Source organism: Gossypium hirsutum, chromosome D09 (assembly GCF_007990345.1).
Source record: "Gossypium hirsutum isolate 1008001.06 chromosome D09, Gossypium_hirsutum_v2.1, whole genome shotgun sequence".
NCBI lineage: Eukaryota > Viridiplantae > Streptophyta > Magnoliopsida > Malvales > Malvaceae > Gossypium > Gossypium hirsutum.
Window position 1 is genome coordinate 25,696,081 of NC_053445.1, and position 17,745 is coordinate 25,713,825.

The 17,745-nt window shown below is 32.8% G+C and overlaps 1 non-coding gene across 1 annotated transcript; it reads left to right on the plus strand.

Annotated features, from left to right (window-relative positions):
- The first annotated feature begins 1,465 nt into the window (after window positions 1–1,465).
- On the plus strand, window positions 1,466–1,572 carry LOC121221521 (small nucleolar RNA R71). Its single transcript, XR_005918912.1, has one exon. It is a non-coding gene; the product is annotated as a small nucleolar RNA R71 (small nucleolar RNA).
- The last annotated feature ends 16,173 nt before the right edge of the window (window positions 1,573–17,745 follow it).

Here is a 17,745-nt window from a genome sequence, read left to right on the forward strand (position 1 = left end):
ACTTTCACATGCATATCATGGTGATGCTTTGTTTCTTCTTTTTGCTTTCTTAGTTTCTCGTCAACCTTCGTTCGTCATTCATTTAGTTCGTTGAGGTACACCATTCACTCTTCACTTGTCCCCCGAGTTCTATCACTTTGAATAAAATATGGCTCCAACACATTTTTATGAAGGGTTTCCTACAAAAAACGTTGAGCCACATGATTACTAACATTAACAGAACAATTAGTATCATCTTGTTCACTAGGGACTTTCACAAAATCACGTGTTTGAAGAGTAATTTTTTCATCACCTATACGAAGCACAAGTTCACCACTACCGACATCAATATAGTTCTAGTTGTGGGTAAAAATGGTTGACCTAAGATCATAGGTACCTCAATATTCTCATCCATGTCTAATACAACAAAATCAATAGGGAATATAAATTTATCGATTTTTACAAGTACATCCTTAATAATACCCCTAGGATACCTAATTGATTTATCTACTATTTGAATACTCATCCTAGTGGGTTTGGGTACCCCAAGACCAATTTGTTTGAACATTTTATAAGGCATGACATTTATACTAGCTCCCAAATCAGCCAAAGCACTTTCGCCATTTAAACTACCATTTAAACTACCGACTTATGCTCTTTCTTACCTTCCTCAACCTCATCACTTTTCACAATAGCTTCTAACTTTGACTTCTTTTCAGGCTCGACTAACTCTTCTATGTTTCAAACAGTGGTTGCGTGGATTTCCTCCCTTGGGTTAGTTTCAGTGTTGCTAGATAAGCTCCATTGTGGACTTTCCTAAATAAGTTTGGCAAGCTGTCCAATTTGATTTTTGAGCCCTTGAATCGATGCTTGTTAATTTTTTTAGAGCTGCCTTAGTGTTTTGAAATCGAGTTCTAACATTGAAATAAATTTAGCCAACATCTCCTCAAGGTTCGGCTTCTTTTCTTGCTGATAAGGCTGTTGAAAACCTAAAGGGGGTTGTGACCTTTGATTTTCTTGACCACTCGAAGACAAATTTGAATTGTTCCTCCAAACTGCATTATAAGTATTACTATAGGGGTTATTTTGAGGTCTAGAATTATTACCCAAAAAGTTGACTTGCTCATGCTTCATGTTAGGCTTGAAGGATGAATATTTTGGATAAATCATCTCCGCTCCATTTGCATCTTATTGCATTATTGGATTTACCTGCTTAGAAAAATTCAAACTATCAAATTTTTTATTCAGTGCTTCCATTTAGCTTGCCAACATAGTAACTGCATTTATATTAAAAACACCAGCTGCTTTCATCGATTTTATTCTCATGACTTACCACTAATAGCTATTCAGTGTTACTTCTTCAATAAACTTTTGAGCTTCCTCTGGTGTTTTATTATTCAGTGTTCCACCAACTACTACATCAATTAATTGCCTGGTTGAGGGATTCAAACCATTGTAAAATTTTTGAACTTGTAGCCACAAAGGTAATCCAAGGTGAAGACACCTTTTCAACAAATCATTAAATCTATCTCATGTATCATAAAGAGTTTCAATATCAAATTGAACAAAAGAAGAGATATCATTCCTCAACTTAGCTGTTTTTGCTGGTAGAAAATATTTTAACAAAAAATTTTTAGTCATTTGCGCCCAAGTAGTGATAGAACCTTGTGGCAATGAATTTAACCACTGTTTTGTCTTGCTCCTCAATGAGAATGGGAACAACCGTAAGCGTATGACATCATCAATAACGCCATTGATCTTGAAAGCGTCGCAAATCTCTAGAAAGTTGGCCAAATGAGCATTTGGATCTTCATCTTGCAAATCATCAAACTGAATATATTGTTGCACCATCTGAACTGTGTTCGACTTGATCTCAAAATTGTTTTCATTAACAGTCGATCAGACAATACTCGATTCAGCCCCAATCAGAGTGGGTTTAGCATAGAAAAATATGGATTACTTATTACCACAAATATTTTTTTCAAGAAAAAAAATTAATGGACATAGAAACTTTTTCTTTAAACGTAGAAAATAAGAATTCAGTAAGGTCAAATACGTTTAACTTTAAAACTAAAACAGTTGCTAATGTCATAATTTAAACATTTTTTAAGAAGGTTTTTATTTTTCTACAAGTTCTTTTTTTTAAATTTTTTTTGGTAGAAAAGAACAACGCTAAGCGAATACATTAATCAATCAACCCCTTGTATAGATATTTCTATCTTCACGTAGAACTTCTTGTACTAAATTTGGTGGATCCATAAATACTAATAGACTTGGCTTACCATTATTTGTGCATTTAACCATTTGATGAGCAGCCATATTTTGAGCCATTTAGATATGTCGAATCCTTATTTTCCAATTTCATTGGAGTAAGTGTTAGAATTGAGTGACCCGAATCCTTGTTAAAATAAAATAAAGTGGTAAAATAAAATAAAAGTAAAATCCATATAGAATTACACTTCTTTTATTTTATTTTAGAATAAGGTTTTTGAGCCTTATTACACTTCATCTATTTGATACTGATTAGAATAAGGTGTTTCAACCTTACTACACTCCTATTAGAATATGGTTTTACAAGCCTATAAATAGATATAGCCTACTCCTCTTGTAATTATTCGAATTCGACATAGTGGATTATCTTCTCCTTTGCCCGTGATTTTTTTTCTCGAAAGAGTTTTCATGTAAAATCTATGTGTTCTTTATTTTTCTTTCTCTTTTCTTTGCGATACATTGTCATTATCGACATTCTATTTTTTAATAGATTGGTATCCGAGCTTCTGGGTTGTTCATCTCAATCACAGTAATGGCGTCTTTGAAGTATGAAATTTTGCTATTGGATCGCAACACTAGATTTGCATTGTGGCAAATAAAGATGTAGGCAGTTCTTGCGCAGATAGACTTAGAGGATGCCTTGCTAGGGATAGATAAGATTCATTTGACATTGACAGAGGAAGAGAAGAGGCATAAAGATCGAAAAGCATGATGTGATGAAGGTGTGATGAAGGAGAAGACTGCTGCTGCATTATGGAAGAGGTTGAAACAAATATGTATGTCAAAAACTCTAACTAGTAAGCTGCATAGCAGCGTCTTTATACACATCGTTTGAAGGAAGGTGCGTGTGTGCACGGACACTTAACAGCGTTTAAAAAAATTCTCTCAAACATAAAGGCCATGGAGGTTTAGTATGATAAGGAAGATCTAGGGTTGATTCTAAATGTATAAAATGTAAACAATAATTTTAATCGATTAATTTAAATTTTAAAACTTTTCATTATTCTCATATTTTTCACTCATTTTTTTGATTTCATGAATTTTATTTTTTTTAAAAGAAATTCAATAGCTCCATGTTAATTGCAAAAACATGAGTGATATCCATAGCTCTTACATTTGAAGAAGATAGAACCCAAAAGAGAAAAATTAACATTAATTTTTGTTGTTTTACTCTTTTTTTTTTGATTGAGTTTGTAATATGTTGCTTTTCATTAGATTTGGTAGTTTTTCATAAAAACGTTTTCCTTGATCCATGATTTTTTATAATATTGAAAAAAAAACTGATTAGAATGCAGGAAAAATGTAAACATATTAGAAACATCTAACAAAATAATTTAAAGAGAAATAAAACAAAATAAAACTTAAATTTAAGTTATAAAAAATTACATAAATATTTATATAGATAAAGTAAAAATTGGATTCAATAAATAGTTTATACATTTTTTTTTTGCATAACAGAAAAATCAAGCTGAGAAAAAAATGTACTCATTCCAACACATTTACATTTGTTTTATTATTATTATTTGGTTAGCCAAATGATACTTTTTATTCAAATGGATAAAAAGAAGAAAAAGAAAAAGAGGCCTAGTAATGGAAATACCACACACAGCCTTAACTAATAGCCTTATCATGAACCATATAGCACCCACATCTCAATACATAAACAACAGTCCAATCAGGTTATCAAATCTAAAAAAAGAATAACCTCAAATCAAATCTCCACTAAAGATATTAAGCCTTATTATATTAAATTAAATGAATTTTAAAATATAATGGCCCATTTATTATATTGATAATAAATATATTATAAATAATACAATAATACAATAAAAGTACAATTTTAATATCTTTAATGGAATTAGACTGAATATTTAAAATTGTAACTTACTTTTTTTTCTCGAAAATAACTTACTTCTTAATAAAATGAAAAATTGAAACTGACATTGAATGTAACAAGTAATTTAATTTTGTTACAATTAGAGATTAAATAGCAATTAATAACTGAAACACTGTAAAAAGTAACTGCAAGCATTTCATAAATGAAATTCAATTTATTAAAAACTAAAATTGACTCTTGAATTTATAAACTAAATAAAAATTAAAATTGACTTTTGAAATTATAAAGTAAATTTAAATTAAAGCAGTTTCAGTTATTTTTTTTACTTAAAAGTTAAAAAATAAAACAGTAAAAAGCAATTGAAAGAATCCTCACCATTTATTCCTTAGTTTTCTGTAAAATCTTTAATTTTTTACAATTTCTTTTTCTTTTCCTTTGACAAAAACTGAAAAATAAAAAGAAAATTGTCAAGATATTACATAACATCATCCATTCTAAGCTCATTTACAAAATTGATAATGTAATATATATAAAAATTAAAAATGGTAAAATGATAGAGATTGTATGAATGGGTTTTTTAAATTATTTTGTAAATAAATTTATTTAATTTTTGTTGAATAACGTTCTAAGAGAGAAATAGAACCGAAGGAAGAAAAGAAGAGGTCGAGAGAGAGAGCTAAAGCATAGAGAGAACTGGAAAACAAAATTCAATATTCATACCTTTCTCTTTTCTGTTACATGTAATATAAAGGAAAATAATAACCGTCATACCAACAGTTCACTAAACGCACCTGTTTTTGTCCAACCAAAACTCACCGTATCACTAATCTACTGAATAAGAAACGCAACACTTAACTAATTGTTTTCAACAGCCCTAACAGAATTAAAACCCATAACAATTGCCCGCTCTGGAAGTGATCATTGACCTCAAGGATCAAATGTGGGAAATTGACGTTGTAGCTCCAACAGCTTCTCCCACGAAGCATCCTCTGGAAAAGTGACTGCCCATTCAACCAATACCTCCACTAAAGCATGATTACCTTGTCTGACCATCCTCCGATCCAACACTCGAACTGGTGATTTAAGAAGAGCACCATCCGAACCAACTGAGGGCAAAGTGGGAGCGCTCACAGTTGAGCCAATATGTTTTTTTAACTGCGAGACATGGAAAGTATGATGAATTCGAGCTTATGAAGGTAGAGTCAACTTGTAAGCCACTTGTCCTATTCGAGCTTCCACAGGGAAAGGACCAAAATACCGAGGTGATAGCTTTTGGTTTCTTAATTTGCGCAAGGAATGTTGGCGATATGGCTGCAGCTTCAAATATACTAGATTACCCACCTGGAACTCCCTTTCAGTTCTTCTTTTGTCAGCCATTTACTTCATTCTATCTTGAGCCCGAGAAAGGTGAAACTTGAGAACTCTGCGCATGACCTCTCTTTGCAACAAGATGCGATCCACTGATGCCACTAGGGTTGCACCTGCCATATAAGGTAAATGGATGGGTGGGGGCTGTCCATAAAGGGCTTCATAAGGAGTTGTCTGAATCGCTGAATGATAGGTCGTGTTATACCACCATTCGGCAAATGGTAACCACGCTAACCATGCTGAAGGTTTCTCCCCAACCATGCATCGCAAATATCCCTCCAAACATTTGTTTAAAATCTCAGTGTGGCCATCTGTTTGAGGGTGATAGGCTATTGACTTCATCAACTTAGTCCCCATTTGTTTAAACAACTCCTGCCAAAATTGACTTAAAAAATTTTTGTCCCTATTCGAAACAATGGACTCAGGAATCCCATAAAGCTTGTAAATGTGATGGAAATACTCTTGAGCCACTGTGAGAGCAGTGAAGGGATGAGACAACGCTAAAAAATGAACGTACTTTGTCAAACGGTCAACCACTTTTCTTGTGAAAGTGGCAATCCCTCAATGAAGTCTATGCTAATGTTCGACCAGACCCATTCAGGAATTGGAAATGGTTGCAAGAGACCAGGTGATGCTACATTGTCTGACTTACACCGTTGACAAGTCACACACTCCCGAACCCACGCCTGTATGTCCTTGGAGAGTCTTTTCCAATACAACAGGGATGCTATTCTATGGCGAGTCGCATGTACTCCTGAGTGGCCTCCCAAGGGAGTAGCATGAAAGACATCAAAAATCTGTTTTCGAAGTGCTACATCCTTGCCAACCACCACACTGTTCTTCCTGCGCAAGAAAGTGCCATGCCATGAATATTTAGGGTGCAACTGTGGCTGAGAACGCACCTGATCACATAGTCGAGACAACTTTTGATCGGTTTCATACGAGCTTAGAATCCGTTCCCAGATCTTAGATCAATCCAAATTCTGACTTCCTTCGCATTGAAACAGCTGATGAGATGATGCTGAAAGTTTCCTAGACAACGTATTCGCCACTGCATTTTGTGACCCTTTGCGATACACGATTGAGTAGTCATACCCGAGCATCTTAGCCACCCACTTCTGTTGATATGGCGTGATAGCTTATTGCTCCGAAAGAAACTTCAAGCTCTGATGGTCCGTCTTGATAATAAAATGCCTGCCCACCAGGTAAGAATGCCACTTCTTAACAGCTAAAAGTACTGCCATCATCTCCTTATCATAGATAGATAGAGCTTGGTATTTGATTCCCAAAGCTTTGCTAAAGAAAGCTATTAGCCTCCCATTCTGTTGAAAGACTACTTCAACTCCTTGCCCGCTGGCATCTGTTTCCACACAAAATTGCTCCTTAAAATTTGGTAAAGTCAAGACTGGAGCTTGACAAACTGCTAACTTGAGCTGTTCAAAGGCCTATTGTTCTTATTCTATCCACTTCCATAAGACACCCTGTCGTAACAGCGCATTAAGAGGCTTGGCTATTAACCCATACCCTCGTATAAACCTCATATAATACCCTAATAGACCAAGAAACCCTCGCAAATCTTTAACTGATCGTGGAGATGCCCAATCCAAAACACTTACTACCTTAGCTCGATCCATACTAACCGTTCCTTGGGATGACATTATTGTTAGAGTATGCCCAAAGATCAATCATGAGATGGTTGTAATAACATACTTGATTTATCATGTTTATTAATATAAGGCGTTACCATTATTATTTCAGTTTCTTTTCTGTGTGTATAAATAAACTGTTTTCTAATAATGTCCTAAGAATAATATGATTATTCTTAAAAGATCCTTAGTCAAGTATTATTGTTGGATAGGACAACAATAATGCATTAAGACTAACATGTAGTTGATTGATGATAAAGAGTTATCATTGATATGGAATATCAGAATCGATGCATGAATATGTGTGTTAGAGAACAACATATTGGACTAACCCATTATGAGTATGTTTCTTGGATTATTATGTAATTGTCACGACATTACTCATAGTGATTAATATGTATATGATCCTCAGACTTGAGATCATCATAATCCCAACATCGTGAGTAGTATATTTTGATACAGTCAAACGTACACCGTAACTGGTTGTTCTATAAAGGCTGGTGTTGGATATACCACAATCGATGTAGAGGGATATGGTTGGTCGATATAGAATAAGTCCCTCCTACATAATGGGAGTAATATCTTAGGCCACTTGATTAAGTGAGACTAGAAATGCATGGCCATGCTCAAATAAGTTGATATGAGATGTCATACTTATTTGTATATCGTAGTCTGCTTAAAATATCAAGGAACATGGAATGGACTATACAAGTGTGACTATTCCATGACTTGTGTCCAATCTAGAGATAAAGGACTTAAGGATTATTGCATAAAAGGTTAATCATAAAAGGTTATGTCGAATCATGATCTCTTGTGACTTAGGTAGCAATGATGCATTGCTAGATGCCACTCATTGTTTGTAACATTGGAATCGTTCTAGTATTACTGCTAACGTTACAAGAACCTACAGGGTCACACCCTATAGTTAAAATGAATGGAATAAACCATAGTTGGTATTATTTTTAGGTGTCACTTGAATTAAATTAATTATAGAATTAATTTAATTCGATTTCCAACACATTATGTACAAGGTTGTTGTACACATAATGAGGTTAGCATATGAATTCAAATAAATATATGGTTTACCGAAATTATATTATAATTAATGTAATTATAATTTTCAGTTTAAAATATTATTATATTTATTTTAATTCATAAATAAAAACCCTAAAAAATAAATAATAAGGATATAAGTATCCCGTTTTTCTTTGTTTTTGGTCTAGCAGCCGTCAAAGAAAATTCACTCTCAAAACTATTTTGGGGATTTCTTCCGTTCGTAGTCAACTGGGTGGATCACGTAGAGGTCGGAGTCTCGATAGATTGCGGCTTAGTTCGACTGTAGATCAGACTACACGTTGTTGAGAAGTTGCTGTCTACTCAGAACAGCATTAGGTAATTTCGTAACCCTTTTCACCTCGATTTGTTCCTCACACATGGATCCGTGGTTAGGGTCGCCGATTATTAAATTTTTCCACTGCGTCGTAGGGGTGCCGGCGATCTAACAAACATGACCCAAGTATTCCACGTGTGTGGCTCCAAAATTACACTTAGACTTCTTGGCAAAGAGCTGATTTTCTCTAAGTACTTGCAGAACTTCCCGCAAATGGTCTAAGTGATCTGACCACCCTTGCGAAAACACAAGGATATCATCAAAAAACCAACACCAACCTTCTTAACATGGACCGAAACACCAAATTTATTAAGGACTGAAAGTTCGAGGGTGCATTGGTCAAGCCAAATGGCATGACCAAGAATTCATAGTGACCCTCGTGTGTCTGAAATGTTGTTTTGAAGATGTCCTGTTCGCACATTCGGATCTGGTGTTAACCAGAACACAAATCCAGCTTAGAAAAATAGTGAGCTTGCCCCAATTCATCTAACAACTCTTCAATGATAGGAATGGGAAATCTATCTTTGATCGTCAGCTGGTTTAACTGTCTGTAGTCTATACAAAGCCGCCAGCTTCCATCCTTCTTCTTAACCATGACCACTGGAGAAGCAAGAGGACTATTGCTATCTCTAATAATACCAGCCTGTAGCATCTCCTGAACAAGTTTTTCGATTTCAGCCTTCTGAACTGCTGGATATCGATAGGGATGCACTTTCACTACCTTAGACTCATCTACTAGGGGTATCTTGTGGTCATGGAGCTGATGCATCAAAGTAAAAGCGACTATTACTTTTTCTCCATCCCTCCTATTTTTTCAAAATTTATTGCTTGGTGAGAGTGAATAGGGACACTAATTTAATTTTAGCCTTAATATTATCTATACTTTTTTTTAAATTTGGTACTTAAACTTGACCTTTTTTTTAAGTTAGTACTTAATATTTTTTTTGGGTCCAATTTGATACCTGAACTTGATTCGTTTTCTTAATTTTGTACCTAATTTTTTTTGCTTGAGTTGATAGTTGAACTTATCAAACATTTATGAGGTAGTAAAAATAATCAATGTATGATCAAGATGTGACAGATGATATATTTTTTTTATAAGTTCAAATACTTTTAATTTTATTTATTTATTTATTCTATTAATTGAAATAATGAATTTTTTAATTTGAGTTTTTAAAACTCTTTTTTTTCTTATTTAATATTAATTCATTAAGTATAGCTCAATACCTAATTTTTAAAATGAATTTCCTATAATAATAACAATATTTATGTAGCATAACAATTTTTTTTAATCCTATTTAATGTTTTGCATAATTTGTATAACATTTAATAAATTGAGGTGCCAAATTGAACCTAAAAAAAAGCTTGGGTACCAAATTAAGAAAAAAATATGCCAAGTTAAGGTATTAAACTGGGCTCAGAAAAAAGTTTAGGTATCAAATTAAGAAAAAATGTGAAGTTCAAGTACTAAATTGGGTAAAAAAAATTTCGGTACTAAATTAGAACAAAATGGTAAGTTGAAGCCTTAATTTTAAAATATTGAAATTGAATCATTACTCCTCATTTCAAAAAAACCAAGTTATGTGTTGTTTCGGGTGTTGCTTCTTTCCAATTCAATATCCGAACATCTCCATAATTCCATAAAGTGCTTTCCACAAGATTACCTCTCCTTTAACTCGATATTCATATATTTGTGTTTATAATTACTTTTTTATATCGCAAAAACTTTACGAAAACAAATATAATTTACTTTTTAATGCAATCATATATATTGGTATATAAATTTGAAATATTTTTATATTTATTTTGTAGTTATAACACTTTTTTTTGTCATTGTATATTTTAGATGGTATTTTGATAATGAAGTTCAAAATTAAGAATGATGCTAAAATCTCTTCTTCTTCTTCTTCTTTTTTTTTTTTTGAAGTCATTTAAGTGGTGAAAGTTAAGAATTCCTGTAATTGATCTCGTGGAGTGGTAAACCTTCTTTTAGACGTAGTGTGCGAAAACTTAAACGAGATTTTTGGAGTGAAAAATAAGCCACTAACACCCAACCACATGTAAAGTATCATTCTACAAGTCAAGGTCAGCACCCTTGTATCTTTCTTTCTTTCCATCTCTTGGAAATTTCTAACGCCTCTCCTTCCTTCTCTTTTCAATTTCCAACCCAACCCCATTTTTGTCTCCCCAATACTCTTTTATATGTCTATATAAACCCTTTTTCACTTTAAACAAACTATTCACTCATTCTTCCATGGATGCCTTCTTCCTTTCACCATCTTCCTTCTCCATCTTATTCCTTTTAACTATTTTCCAGCTGTCTTACGCCCAAGATTATTTCTGCTTTACTTCATGCGCTCCATTTGATTGAGAAAACCTTTCTAATACTTCATATCCTTTCTGGACCGATCAATATAATCGACCTTCATATTGCGGTTACGGTGATGAAAGGTATAAGCTGAAGTGCAGGCAGAATCAGCCCCCTGTTATGACGCTCAGTTCCCAAGAATTCTATGTGCTGCATCTCAATCGGTCTCATGGTTTGTTGACAATCAAACGAGTGGAATCAAACAACACTTTTCCTCAACCGATTTGTGATAAACAATGCTTTTAATTATACTGAAACTGCTGAAAATATTACTCTGTTCTACGACTGCCGAAGCAGGGGAGGTCCGAATCATCGTTTCAGTTGCAGAAAGGGTGGAAAAGAAACTTCCCTCTTGTTCTTTAAGGAGGATGAAAATGAATGTATTGGAAATAGTGAACAAGTTGAAATTCCTATTGGAAGAAAGGTCTTTGATGATCTGATTGGCGGAATCAGCACTGTGAATGGAAGTATAGTCGAACCCTTTGATATTAGATACTTCGCATACAATAATTATTGCAAACAATGCGAGGATTCTGGCGGAAGATGTGGATCCAACCAAATTGAAACCTCTCTATTTGTCTGCTATTGTCGTGATCATCCTCATATACTCAAATGCAACCAAGGTATGGTATACCTGCTTCTTTTAACTCTTCCTGAATCGTTAAACACTCCATTGTTCAGAAACATGGAACCCAGTTGATATCCAGTCGTCTTTTTCTGCTGTTTATGACCCAGAATTAACCCCAGCTTTGGGTTCTTAATTATCCAATCTTTTCAGCTTTTTCTTCATTGATTAGACCTTTAAATTAATGATCCATGCATGGTCTAACTTTGGAATTGGTCAGCAGTCCCAGACAGCAGCATCCATTAAGGGACTATTCTTCCCAACTTGTTTGGCCCAAACCTCATCTTCTACTTCTCTTCTTAATTTCATTCCCCCCTTCAAATGCAATGGAAAGGTGTGGCCAAAGTAATGCTTCTTTTTCTCTCCTTTCAATTCAACTACCGAAATCTTTGGTTATATAGAGCAAGTGCCCCCACCTATTAAATTACTCTTCTATTCTATCTTTTCTCAATTGTCCCATTGCTCTAATTTTATATAAGAAATTATTTTATTCTTTCATCTTCTCTTATTAATTTCTTTTAACTTTGTTAATGTAGCATATACATAAATAGACACATAAACATTTAATTAATTTTTTAGTTTTAAAAATATTTTTTTATGAATTAAATTATTTTTAATTTTTAAAATTAGTTTTATAACTTTTTTGAAAATTTTAAATTTTAAAAAATTAATTAAATCTTGACGTATCATCCACATGACAATTCATATATATGCAATATCAATAGATATAGCCCTACGCTGCCTACCCCTACCTCGTCTGTCTTGGGTGTTCATAATGATATTTGACAGTTTTAACTATATCTAAAGTTTTCACACATAAAAAGTTCAAGCATAAATTATTTTTCCTTAGTGTTTACAATCTAGAGTCTACAATTTATCTAAAGTTTCAAAAGTAACAATTAACTAAATTAGGATCGGCATCAGAGTCTCAGATTTAATTTATTTTTAAAGAAAACAATTTTTCAAAAGTTTGTGGCATGACTTTTCCCCAAAATACCCCTCTTTATAACATGCATGTAGACTTATTCAAAAATCCATAGTCCAAGTTTTAGAAACTTAACTATGATACCACAAAATGTAACATTTCTAACCCGGTCTAATAAAACTATCGAAGTTTAAAACAATCTTTATTTTATCAGAAAAACTTAGTGTGTTTCCTTAAGGTACAATTTCTTAAAAAAAAACCAATTGATTTTAACAATTACTCTGCAAAAGTTTATTTCCAATTTATTTACTATTCAAAATCTCATTCATGTGATATCGCAACGGAAAAGTGATATTCATAATAGTTTTAAATAAGAAAAACTAGAATTTTATGCATAATTAAATAAGAGAAAAGTTCCTACCTATACTCCACTACACTTCACAATATGAATTCTCTAGAAGTCATCCATCCCAACACTCCGTTTTGTGGATGAACCACCAATAATGTGCGAATGAACTGCCGGTAAAAATTATGGATAAACTACTAGTATTTTTTCATTAAAAAAATACAGTTAAACTGCTAGTAAGTTTTGGATGAACCACTAGTGTTTACAGATAAACTGGCAATAGGATGTGGATGAACCACCAATGTTTGCATATTATTAAGCTGTCAATAATTTCTCATTTCAATCTTCTCACCCCACGCAGTGCAGTATGACATGCTTATAACAATGTCGTACAAAAATAGTAGACATGTTTAACATGTATTCAATTCAACAGTAGCAATAGACATGCTTACCATGCACTCAAAAGGCTAAATCAGTAATTATAGTATCAATTCATTAGAATTACAGTGACAATAGTCATGCAACATTCACATATTATATATTATAACAGTAGTAATCCATTCATTAAATCATAAAATTCCAATATATTCATAATATCAGGGACTCAATTGAGTGAATAAAATCTTTAAAAATAATTTGGGGGCTATATAGGGACTAAACTAAACAATTCACAAAATTTTGGGCAAAACTATAAAATAGAGGTCAGACGACCATGTGGCCAGGTTGTGTAGAAGGGTTACACTATTGTGTGGCCAGGCCATGTAATAGCCTGATGCCGTGTGAAAATCGATAAATTACCCTATACTAGAGACACGGCCGTGTGGTTCACAAAGTCCCTAAAATGTACAGGTGTAGATGGTTGTGTGGTGGTTATGTGTTCCACCCGTGTAGTCCTCATGCCTATGTGGGTGACCTTGTGGCCCTATACCTATACACGATGTGCCCTAATTCACTTAGTAAAGATCACACATCTTTCACCATAGGTCCAATCGATGTTCCTTACGCTTGATTTTGATTTGATTCACCTAAATTTGGTCCTTCAACAGGGAATACACACGAGTTAACAATTATTATCAAGATTTTGAAAAGATTACCAAAGATTTGCAAGAATCATAAAAGATTGATTAATTGAACTTAAAGATTAACATCGGACATTAATGTTATGGAAATACAAGATTTAATCATCAAAACAAGGTGTACTTACCGTTTCTTTGCAAGGATATGGATGCTATTGATGGCAATTTAAAAATTAGTAGAAAATAATCAAACGGGGAATTATTTGATACGAGAAAGCAAAATAATCAACAACAGTAAGATGAAAATATGATGTAAAGAAGAGGAAAAGAAAAGAAAAAAAATAGGGTGGGCAAGGAAATTTTCTATTAGGAATTGAAAAGAAGGCAATATGTGAATTCTAGTTAGGAAAGAACTAGTTAAATACCTAGGGTTTGTAAACCTTAGGGGTGACACATGCAAATTTCCTAATTTTTCTGAAATTAAAAGGAAAATGTAAGGGGGTAGGGGGCTCAAACCTAAGCCTCTAAGGTGAATGCACGAACTCCTAGCCATAAAGCCTAATGTTCATTTCTTGTTTAATTAATGGAATTTTTACAGAAAGATCAATTTTCTTTTTAATTTGACTAGTTTAGCACTGCTTCTAAAAATCACTTTTGGGACAAAAAGTACTTTTGAGATAAAAGCATTGCTAAGCAAGATATTTTTTAAGAGAAAAAGTGCTTTTCAAACACCAAAAATTTGCCCAAAAGTGCTTTTGATAGAAATAGAAAATTTTAGCTTCTCCCCAAAAGTGTTTTTTGTCCCAAAAGTACTTTTTAGAAACAATGCTAAACTAGTCCTAAACCCAATGCAATCCAACTTTTAGTATAGGGTCCTCCATGATATTTTTATTATTATTTACCCCATTTTCCATATAACATATTCATTTAATTTCTTCAAAAAACAAAGGACAATTTGTTTCTATTTCAGGTCACAGTAGTTTTAACTTGGGAGAAAAGCTTGCACTAGGTAATATACTCCCCAATTCTTTTAATTCGTTTATAATATTTTATATTCTGCACATGATTTTTTTACACGCAAATAATATTCATTATTCAAATTATTGGACATAATTAAAATATATTAACTTATTTAAAAATTGATATATAATGAAAAATTTTGAAATCATAATTAAAGAATTTATACCATATTAGAAAATAGACATATTATGAATCAATAATTTCTTAATAACATTAAAAATTTTCAAATCATAATTAAAATATTTGTATCATATTCAATGTACAATATAGTTTAACTTCATTTAATTAATGCAAAGTAACATTATTCAAAATAATAATTAATAAACATAATAAAATTATTTTGATAATTCAAATATAGTGCTAATAAAAAATCCTAATCATTATTAAAGTATTCGTATAAACTATAAAATAATGGAAAAATATTTGATACACTACTAGTGGAGTTTTTAACCCCACAAGTATGCAAAATGGATTGACATGTAACCTTTCCAACTTGGCCTAAACATTAGACTCAAATTCGGAAGATTACATTAGTCACTAAAGTGATCGAAAGAGCTACTGAAGTTTTGAAAACAATCACTTGTTTTAATTTAGTAGAAAACTTAGTACACATTGTTTTACTTACCCTCAAAATCTTAATTTTAATTTTGCAGCGGGTAAATGAAATATATTGGTTTTAAGGAAAGTCGGGGTATGCATATTAATTAATAATCATAGCATAATATCTTTAAATTTTAAATAAAATACCATGCAAGACAAAACAAACCTAAATCCTAAGTCTCATTTCACGGTTCGAAAATAAATAATATAATCGTTTAAAAGAAGTAATGAATATTAATGGAATATTAGTATATTAAGAAAAAAAAACTAAGCCAAGTCTCTACGGATGTTGTGCCCGCACCATTACTTAATGGATTACCTGAAAAGGTGGAAAAATAAAGAGGGGGTGAGCTATGAACCTCAGTTTGAGTTCCATCACAAGTAAAGAAGTGTAACCGATTAGTATACTAGATCATAACAAATAGCATAATTCACAATAACAGATTCAGTATAATGGAAGAACATATAAGTTTAATTATGTATAAACATATACACATATATCAAATCATATCAGATGTTTTATAATTTCGAGCACGTGCCTTACGAGTACAAATAGATTCGGTTTAATAGATAAGATCCTACCCCACCGCTACTCACCATAAGAGTTCCCCAAAACTCATCCATTCCTACACACCGGGTTTGTTGGTAAAACCACAAAGTTGTAGGCTAATACGCTGCCAGATAATGGGTGGGCAAACCAAGTGTTGCAAGTTAATACGCTACCAGATGGTTGTGAATACACAACATAATTGCAAATGATAGTTTTCGGATATTATGTAGATGAACCACTAGAATTACAACTAAATAACCTGCTAGATCTTCCTCCTTTCAAAATTTCCCGTCCCATCCCATCCCATGCAATAAAATATGATATGCTTAATATATATCAAATATGATAGTAATTATTGTACTAACACATGGTAAATCAATAGCAAATTCATGCTTTACTTATATTCAGATTATCAAAAACATAAGCATGCCATACGTGCAATCCTGATTATGTAAACAATAGTTATATAGAAACTATTCATAATTCATACAACTTTATATATATATATATATAAGTATCATAAGAACTCAATCAATCATAGATTTTATCATAAACATACTAAGAGGGTCTTAATTGAACAAAATTAAACATTAAAATAGCTTGGGAATTGATCAGGGAGTAAATTGAACAAGATATAAAACTCTGGGTCAAAGTTGTAATTTTTTAGTTATAGGGGATACACGATCATATGACTTGACGTGTGGGAAGCCTTAGACCGTGTGGAGGGGCTACATGGTCGTGTGACTAGGTCATGTGATAGACTATGGCCATGTGACATTTGAAATTTCAACCTACAGGGGAGGCACGACCATATGGAGGGTCCTAGGTCATGTCAGAAGCGAAAATCCTAGGGTTACAGGGGAGCATAGTCATGTAAGAGGCCGTGTGGTCTACACGGGTGGCCTACATGCCTGTGTGGACCTATTCTAATCCCAATTTTGCCTGATTTTCTCATGAAAGAACACACACCTGAAAATGGAGTCTTGAACAACATCCTTTTTGTTCAAATTTGATCTGAAATACCTAAATCATGTCCTTAATAGAGAAAAAAATGCTCAGATTAACAATTAAATCAAGATTTGTCAAGATTCACGAAATATGTGACAATATTTCGAATTAGATCCATTAATCAAACTTAAAGATCAATGTTGGAGGTTCATACAACAAAATTACAGAAATGAAACATAGGACCGAGGTTTACTTACTGTTTCTTGGCAAGGTTAAAGATGGAATCGATGGTGATTTGCTAAACTGATAAAACACAATGGAATAAAAGTTGATTCGATTTGGAAGATTCAATAATTTTCAATCGCAAAGTATTGTGAAATATGGTGAACAAGAAGAGGGAATGAAAGAAAATGAAGAAGATATATGAAAAAAAACTTAATTTTGACTAGGATTGGGAAAAGTAGGAAAATCAAGTTCAATTATGATAAAAGTGATTAAATAGCTAGTGTTTGAAATCGTAAAGGCGGTTTAGCAATTATTCCTTCTTTTGGGCTGAGTTTGGGAGAAGAAAATAAAAAAAGTGTTTGAAGCAAGGCTGATTCGAACCTTAGGAGTAAGGGAGAGGGAACAAATGCAAAGACCTTACCAATTGGACTGCTACCCACACATGACATATTTTTACATTAAATAATACATATTGTAGTTTGATTTTGTTCCTTAGTTGTTGAAAATAAAATAGGAGAAATAGAAAGAGTGGGGCTTGAACATAGGATTTTTAAGGACTATTCTAACTACTTAACCATAAAGACCAAGTCATTCATTGGTGATTTATTAATTCTAAACCTATATATTTGGG